The following is a 9,251-nucleotide window of genomic DNA, read 5'->3' on the forward strand; positions in this document are numbered from 1 at the left end:
AATAGGGTTGCCAGATAAAATCTAGGATGCCCACGGGCGCCTGGGTGGCTCAGTCTTTAAGTGTCTGCCTTCGGCTCAGGTCATGATCCCAGGGTCCTGGGATCGAGCCCCACATCGGGCTCCCTGCTCCGCGGGAAGCCTGCTTCTCCCTCTCCCACTCCCCCTGCTTGTGTTCCCACTCTCACTGTGTCTCTCCCTGTCAAATAAATAAATAAAATCTTTTTAAAAAAAATATAGGATGCCCAGCTAAACATGTAATTTAAGTAAACAAGAATTTTTTTAGTGCAAGTATTTCCCAAATATTGCATGGGACATACCTATACTAAAAAATTATTTAATGTCTGTCTGAAATTTAAATGTCTCTAGGTCCTATATTTTTGCTTAATCAGGCAACCCTAGCCAGGCAGACCCTGAGCCTTTTCCTTACTCCCGTCAGTCATCTGTTTATTTCCCTTGATGGCAGGCATTTCTATCACGTGGTATATTAGTTCACTAATGCTGCAAAATGCTGCATAACCAACACCTCAAAATTCAGTGGCTTAAAATAACAATCATTTATTCCTCTGGATTTGTGGGTCAGCTGGGGGACAGCTGATCCCGGCTGGCTCAGCTGGGGCAATCTCTGCTCCATGTGTCTCTCATCCTCTTCTTGAGACCTGCAGACCAGTCCTCAGACGCTTGTCCTCATTGTCACCATGGCAGAGGTGCAGGAGAGCAAGACGCAATGCATAGGCAATTTCAAGCCTTTGGCCACATCACGCAAACTAATGTTCCATTAGCCAAAGCAGCCGTGGTCAAATGCAACACGAGGACGTAGAAGTGGAAAAAATGTGCCCACAAGGAGGGGTGAAGAACTGAATCAAACGATCTTTCATACTGAGAAAAGGCAGAGTCAAAAGCCAGATGAGCCGAGGGTCTGACCTCATTTTACCACCTACTGGCTAGGAGATCTTGGGAAAGTCTCTGAACTGTTGTTTCCTTATCTATAAGATAGGCCTGTGGTGAAGACTGGGGTGATGCCCAGGGCAGTGAGCCAGGCCTTGTGCAAAGCTCATGCCGGCCGTCTCTGCCTCTCAGCCCTGTAACCCCCTCTCCACCAGGGCAGGTACTACAGACTGGCTCATCCCATTCTTCCAGCTTTACCCTGCCTGCCATATGGGCCCAGCTGAGTTTCTCACAGTTTAATCTGCTTCTGAAATCAGTGTTCTTTCCTTCTCTGGAAAGGGAACTGATTACAGAGTTTGAAGGCTTCTTTTCTAAGAGCTCTGGCTGTGGGTTCAACTCTAGACTTTTCTACTTATCAGCTGTGCCTTAGAGAAATTATTTAATGCCTCTATAAAACATAGTAATCGAACCTACCTCCTGGGATGGTTGTTTTGAAGATTAAGTGAGTTAGTACATGTACAGTCCTATTTAGAAGAGGGCCTGTCACATTGTATAGACTCCATAAGTGTTGGGGTGGGGAGGCAAGGGGATGGTGTCATTTTTGTTGTTATTTTTATTACCACTATTTTTATATCTGGTCTTCTTTCATGGTTATGATATCTTACTTTTTTCTCTCTGAAGACTTAGTTCCTTTTTTTTTTTTTTTTAAGTTTCCTCTGTTTCCTGCCTATTGCTTTTTTGGGTTTTTTTTCTCTCTCTCTCTCTGAATTCTTTCATTTCTCTTTGCTTTGGTCTCTTTTTCATGTGAGAAGCTTTCCTGGTGATCTTTGTCTCTATGTTTATATTAAAAAGTGAGACACTTAAAGAGATGAAGGAGGTTTAGTGGCCAGCCTTCAAGATGGCACCCAGTGATTCTCAGTCCCGGGTATTTGCAACTCCTATGTAGTTACCTCCTCTATTGACTAGAGCAACCCATGTCACCAAGATAATACTGCATTGCTGTCTGGGACCACTTGCTCTGGGGGAAGCCACCAGCCATGTTGTGAGGGTACTCAAGCAGCAGTGTGCAGAAGTCCATGTGGTGAAGGACTGAGGCCTCTTGCCAACAAACACTAACTTGCCAGGCATGGGAGTGTGCCCTCTAGGAGGTGGATCCTCTAATCCCAGTCAAGTCTTTGGATGACCATTGAAACTGTTTCTAACCAGCATATTGACTGCAACCTCGTGAGAGACCCTGAGCCAGAGCCACCCAGGTAAGCCATTCCAGAATTCTTGACTTACAGAAACTGTGAGGGAATAAGTGTTTATTTTTGCCTGAGGCCACTAAGTCATGAGGTAATTTATTATGTAGCAGTAGATAACTGATACAGGAGGGATAGTTGGCTGACCGGGCTAGGGAAGGGAATCTGGGTGTAACTATTCATTAACTAAACTTTCAGCCAGTCCCAGGGTTAGCCCCACCCTATACAGCAGTGTTTAGAGGTTCTTGGTCCTCCAAATCCTGAGTTCAGCCAAGCAAATACGCCTCCTAATTTGTAAGAAGTAGGTTTCAGTTTCTTTGTTCTGTGAAGTCAGTTATCATTTTTCCATCTGCTTTCACTTTTCTAAAATTGTATTGATATTGCTCATCTGCTGCCAACTCCTCTTTTGTTCTCTTTTTCTTGTGGGTTTATATCCTTGTTTTTAATTTACTGTCACTTAATAGGAAGGGGGGGCAGAGGGCAGAGTTAATGTGTTTATTCAGTCTGTCACATTTAGTCAGAAGTCAGAAGTGATCTTTCACTATTTCCAAAACCTCCTTGGGGCTCCTGGGTGGCTCAGTTGGTTAAGTGGCCGATTCTTGGTTTCGACTCAGGTTCTGATCTCAGGGTCCTAGGATCAAGCCCTGTGGTGGGCTCCATGCTCAGCGGGGAGTCTGTTTCTCTCCTTCTCCCTCTCCCTCTGCCTCCTCCCCACAAGTGCCCTCTCTCTCAAATAAATGAATAAATAAATCTTAAGAAAGAATAGAAGGTGGGGCGCCTGGGTGGCTCAGTTGTTAAGCATCTGCCTTCGGCTCAGGTCATGATCCCAGGCTCCTGGGATCAAGCCCCGCATTGGGCTCCCTGCTCAGCAGGAAGCCTGCTTCTCCCTCTCCCTCTGCTACTCCCCCTGCTTGTGTTCCCTCTCTAGCTGTGTCTCTCTCTGTCAAATAAATAAAATCTTTAAAAAATAAAATAAAATAAAATAAATTTTTAAAAAAAGTTATTTAAGAAAGAAAAGAAGGAAGGAAACCTCCTTGCCTGCTGGAGACCACAACTATGGCCACTCTACTTTTAAAAGGTTGATTGTGTGGGCAAATAGAGCGGGAAAGTGTGTGAAGGACCCAGCAGACCCCAGGAATTTCTGTATGCCCTTGGAGCTATGACGGTGTAGGTGATGGCTTGGGGAAGGGAGAGGAGAAGGAGGTCTATCCCACCGCTTTGAGGAGGAAGAGCCACGTCAGACAACTGAAAGGAGAGGCCTGGGCAGATGCTAAGAATAAAGACCATGTAATCAGAAACAGGCTGAAATTTTAAGTATAGGGACAGCATGTGGAATGAGGGTGTACATGTGATAAAACTCAGAGCAATTCCATCCTCAGATACCATCCTCAGGATGTTAAAGACAAACCCATGGCTTCAGACCACATCATCCTCTACTTCTACAAAAGATAAGGAAGAAAAACTAACTACATATAAGACATTTTAAGAGTACAGTATTAAAAAGGAGTGATGAGAGGAAGATCTTTTTTCTTTAAGATCTATTTATTTATTTAGAGAAAGAGAGAGAGCACATGTGCATGAATGGGGAGAGGGGCAGAGGGAGAGAATCCTCAAGCAGACCCACCACTGAGCACGGCTTGCCACTGGGCTTGATCCCACAACCCATGAGATCATGACCTGAGCAGAAACCAAGAGTGGGACGCCCAACTGACTGAGCCACCCAGTCATCCCAAGAGGAAGATCTTGATCTTAGCAGGAAAGCTTCTAGTTTCTCACCATTAAGTGTGATGTTGGTGATATGTTTTTGTAGATATTCTTTATCAAGTTGATGAAGTTCCCCTCTATTCCTAGTTTACTGAGAGTTTTTATCATGAATGGGTGTTAGATTTTGTCAAATGCTTTTTCTGCATCTATTGATATGATCATGTGATTTTTCTTCCTTAGCCTGTTGATGCGATAGATTACACTAATTGATTTTCTAATGTTGAACCAGCCTGGCATACTTGGAATAAAGCCCACTTGGCTGTGGTGTATAATTTTTTTTATACATTCTTGGATATGATTTGCTTTAATTGAATTTTTTCTGCTCTAATTTTTATTATTTCTTGTCCTCTGCTTACCCTGGACTTGATTTGCTCTTCTTTTTCTAGTTTCCTAAGATGGAAGCTTAGGTGACTGATTTTAGATTTTTTTTTTAAGATTTTATTTATTTATTTGAGAGAGAGAGCATGTGCGCACACATAGAGAGAGGGAGAAGCAGGTTTCCTACTGAGCAGGGAGCCCTACATGGGGCTCGATCCCAGGACCCTGGGATCATGACCTGAGCCAAAGGCAGACACGTAACCAAATGAGCCACCCAGATGCCCCTCTTTTTTTTCTTTTTAATATATCCATTCACTGCTATAAATTTCCCTGTAAGCACTGCTTTTGCTGGATCCCCCAGATTTTGAGAAGTTGTATGTTCTTTAGCTCACCATATTTTGAAATTTCTCTTGACATTTTTTCTTTGACCCATGTATTATTTGGAAGTGTGTTGTTTAATCTCCAAGTATTTGGGGATTTTCCAGCTCTCTCTCTGTTATTGATTTCTAGTTAATTTCACTGTGATCTGAAAGCATACATTGTATAATTTCCATTCTTCTAAATTTGTTAAGGTGTGTTTTATAGCCCCAAAGGTGGTCTATCTTGTTGTATATGTCATGTGTGCTTAAGAAAAATGTCTATTCTGCTGTTGTTAGATGAAGGGATCTATAGAAGTCAACTATATCCAGTTAAGTGATGGTGCTTTTGAGTTCAGACGTTTTAAATTTTTACAAAGTCAATATATTCATGCATTGCATGTATTGTTTCTGTAAATTAACAACACAACACAACAAAAACAACGGATGAAGTTTTTTTCAAAGCAATAATGAGCCAAGGCAGGAGGTGTTTGTGGGGAACAACCTTGTGATCATCACTGAGGGTGCATCTACTCATTCTGCCAGCCCTGCCAGTTCAGATGGCAACCCAGGGTTTGGATCCATTGCACTGACAAGAGTCAGCGGCACAGTTAGTGCCAGGGGATGGGCTTGGGCTGGGAAGAGGACGGTGCATCTATGATCCCCTCCCAAATGCAAGCACAAACTGCTGGTGATAAATGACTCAAGTCCAGCCAAGCCTGTTCAACTGTGATTATAATAAAAGGCATGAAGTTTATGTTCAGGCTCTGGGCTTGTTTATTTGATTAAGCAATTGAAGGCTTACGTCACTTTTGCCTTGTATTTTTGGCTGGGCATTAAGCATGCCAGCTCATGGAACCAGAGGTACCTACCGGAGAAAACGAAAATATCACAGATGAAATTATACTTCCAGGCTTTTCTCTGGCAATTGTCATCGAACATACTACACTTCTTTGTTACACCACTCCTTTCATAATGGACGTGAAATGTAGGAAATCTCAAGTTCAGAAAGAAACCACAGCAACCAAAAAATGTCTACTAACTGAATTTGGAGAGTTCAATGTAAATAACCTAATGTTGCTGCAAGTAATCTTACCCAGCATTCTGTCAAAAGTTCTCTCGTTTGTCCCTTTCTTTATGGCAACTCTCATTCTTCAAATGGAAGAAGTCCATGTATAAGGAAGGGCTCGGTGCCCTATGCAATCACACAGTGGGGGGCTGGGCAAGTCTGGGGTCTGTTTTCCGATTGTGGATATGTTCATCTGATTTTATCAAGGTATTCGAAATTAGTTTCTGGACATCAACCACAGAGAACCTGGATTTTATAGAGATAGCAATTATGAGAGGGGCAGGGGCAAGGACACAGGCCTATGTGTTTGCATACATATATAAAGAATCATGGGGCGCCTGGGTGGCTCAGTTGGTTAAGCGACTGCCTTCGGCTAAGGTCATGATCCTGGAGTCCCAGGATCGAGTCCCACATAGGGCTCCCTGCTGAGCAGGGAGTCTGCTTCTCCCTCTGACCCTCCCCCCTCTCATGTGCTCTCTCATTCTCTCTCTCAAATAAATAAAATCTTTAAAAAAAAAAAAAAGAATCATGATAAAATTTCCACTGTCTTACTCATAGGGAGTTAGAAGTCCTGTGAATTAAACAGTATCTCTTGATAATTAATTTTTTAAAGTTAGAATCATCTAGAATACTCAAAAACCTTTTTAGCCCAATATCAGACTGAATTTGTGAGAGAGTGAGCGATTGTGTGCATGTGGGTGTATGTGCACACATGTATATATGTACCTTTTTGGAAATACATTCGTTTATGATGGAAGTGATGATGTCATTGGTAAGGATAAAGCTATTAAAAGAAAGCACAATTTATATACCTGTTTGTAATAAACTCAGGGTTCATGGGGAGCAAAAATAGTTTCATAAATCAGTTACTGTGCCCACCTGTTATATACAAATTATAGTATTTGGAGGAATGATGGATTTTATTATAGTTGTATGACACTTCTCAGTGAATATATTTCTCTAATCATTTGTAAATCTTAGAGCTTTCAACTTCTATATTCAAAACCAATTTCTTTACTGATTCTTTTAAAAAAAATTCAATTGTTTTAAAAGAAGAGTTCAAACTTACATGTAATTATTCTGCAGAAAACCAACATTTTTTTTTAAGTGTTGGGATATGAGGAGTAGTTGTTTTGTGAACCTGCAGATAAGCTAAGGAATATAATATCCCTTTGAAAATGCTTTCCAAGGGCACCTGAGTGGCTCAATCAGTTAAGCATCTGACTCCTGGTTTCGGCTCAGGGTCGTGGGATCGACCCCCGTGTCAGGCTTGTAACCTAGGAAAACAGCTTAGAACAGTGCTTCCAAAACTGCTTTTCCCCCAGTCCATAGCAGACCAATATGAACTCCTACTGTGATGACCACAGGGGTTCAGCAATACCCAACATAGTCTATTCCTTGTTGGAAGAGACTAGTCCTCTGATCACACACTTGGAGGTCATAATGTCAACTTGCTATAAAAGTGTTCTACATGTTTATTCTGTTTCAGGGATGGAAGGTCATCCTGCTGATACAGCCAGCCCCCTGAGACAAACTGCCTTCTGAGCATCCTAACTTCCTGCCCATTTTCCCCACCTCCAGGATTCCATCAATTCCAATAACTTCCCTTCTTGTTTAATTTAGGCAGACTTGGTTTCTGTACTTGTGAACAGGCCAGTCCTGAATCAGTGGATATTATCCCCATTGTACAGATAAGGAAACCAAGGCCCAGGTTCAGTGATGCTCCTGGGGTCACGCAGGTTACTATATGGCAGAGAATGAGGATTAGAACTTAGTCTCAATCCATGCAAAGGGAGAGGCAACATCAAACCTGACTTTGGTAACACCAACATCACTCTTGCCTTGGGACTTTGTCTCCATCCTTGCAGCCAGGGGACAACATGGGCATGCCTCATGAGCCTTCCACAGCCCTCGGCTTCTCTTGACAGCATCAACCAGGCAGCTTGAGACTGATCCACCTCAAACCCCTGCCCTCCTCCGACCTGCTGAATCCTATGTTTACCCCGCTCACTGAACCATTTCTTCAGATCAGAAGTGAAAACCCACCGCAGAACACAGTACAATCTTCCATGCCTCTCGGCAGCTTAGTTGAGCATTGCTTTTAAACCCTTATTCTCATCTTTGTTTCATGCTTACAGAAATGGATTCCTTTTATTCCTTTACCCCCCTCCCCAGGAATAATCCTTTTGGAATTTAAGCTTTTAAAGAGCAATTCCTTCGAATATTTGAAAGGCAGCCCTCCTCAGCCTTCAGGGAGAGGGTTCGGAGGCGGGCCCAGGGCTGTGTGGGGACACACGGACACACACCTCGATGCTGCATCGCATCAGGAGGGGAAAGCTCAGGCAGCCCGAAGGAAAGGGGCTCTGGCTCTCTGCTCAGATCTGGCCTCCCTTCCTCCATCTTCCCCTCCATTTCTATACTAGTCAGCACCAAGAGCAATCTTGGAAAAAGTGGAGAGAGGGACTGGGTGGGTGGAAGAAAATGACACTGAAATGTCACCTGCAGTGGGGGAGGGGAAGGATGATGTCAGCACACCTGGGGCGGGGCCCCTCATTTTCCAGGGTTCATGAAGACATCCAAGAGGAGGATTCCAGGGTGTGGGGGACACCGCAGTTCGCCGCCAGCTCCCTCTGCTGTCGCCCGGCTGCTAGGAGGAGGACCGTCAGTGGGCAGCCTTGCCTGTCAGCCTCTTCAGGGATCACCTCCGCCACAGAGAGCCACCTAGACCAGGGTAGCACTCCTCCAGAGGTGCCCCACATCCAGGGCCTGAGGGCGGCAGGAGTGTAAGGACCTGGCCCTGTCAGCTCAACTTGGGATAATGCTGGAAGGTGTGGGCTCACAAAGCCTGCTGTTGGGTTGCGTCTCAGCACCACTGCTCCATGCCCTTTGCTCTCTTCCCCAGGTGGTGGTCCCAAGGGTGAGGCCTGATAAACACCCCGCTCACAAACTCTCTCTGAGTCCACCTCCCAGGGAGCCCAGCCCAGGAACAGAGACTGTGGACTCACGAGCTAACACTCCTAACACCAAAAAATACTGCGCACCGGTGGTCATCTTGGCAACACATATGCTAAAACTGGAACGATGCAGAGAAGATTCGCTTGGTCCCCGCGCAAATTCGTGAAGTGTCCCACATTTTTTAAAACACGACTACGCACTATAGTTTTATGTTCACAGGACAATTATAAAATTAGTTGTTAAAATGTTGATTCACTGCTTATGGCATCAGTAAATTCCTTCAGTCCTCAGTGCGCATCTTTATGTACATAGTGTGGAGATAAAAAGTCCTAAGAGGTAGTTACTATTATCCCACTTTACAGGTGAGGCAAGCAAGAATCAGTGAGGACAAGCAGTTTGCCCAACATGGCACAACGGATGGCAGAGCCAGAATTTGAACCCAGACAGGCTGGTTCCAGAATCTGTGCTCTCAGCACCACACTCACCTTCCTCTCAGTACTTTGTCTCCTGACTATTTCTTCCTATGGGGCTGGGGTGTGAGACTGTGTCCCAATCTCAAAAACTATCAGGGTCAGGAAAGTAAAAAATAATAGTAATAATAAGTATAGGAATAATACGTATAAGAATATCAGAGAAAAGAATAGCACAAACTTGAATATAAAT

General features: G+C 43.9%; 1 pseudogene; it reads left to right on the forward strand.

Moving 5' to 3' along the window:
* The first annotated feature begins 8,676 nt into the window (after positions 1-8,676).
* Positions 8,677-8,770, forward strand: LOC123326992 (annotated as a pseudogene).
* The last annotated feature ends 481 nt before the right edge of the window (positions 8,771-9,251 follow it).

This window comes from Neomonachus schauinslandi, chromosome 1, assembly GCF_002201575.2.
Source record: "Neomonachus schauinslandi chromosome 1, ASM220157v2, whole genome shotgun sequence".
Lineage (NCBI taxonomy): Eukaryota > Metazoa > Chordata > Mammalia > Carnivora > Phocidae > Neomonachus > Neomonachus schauinslandi.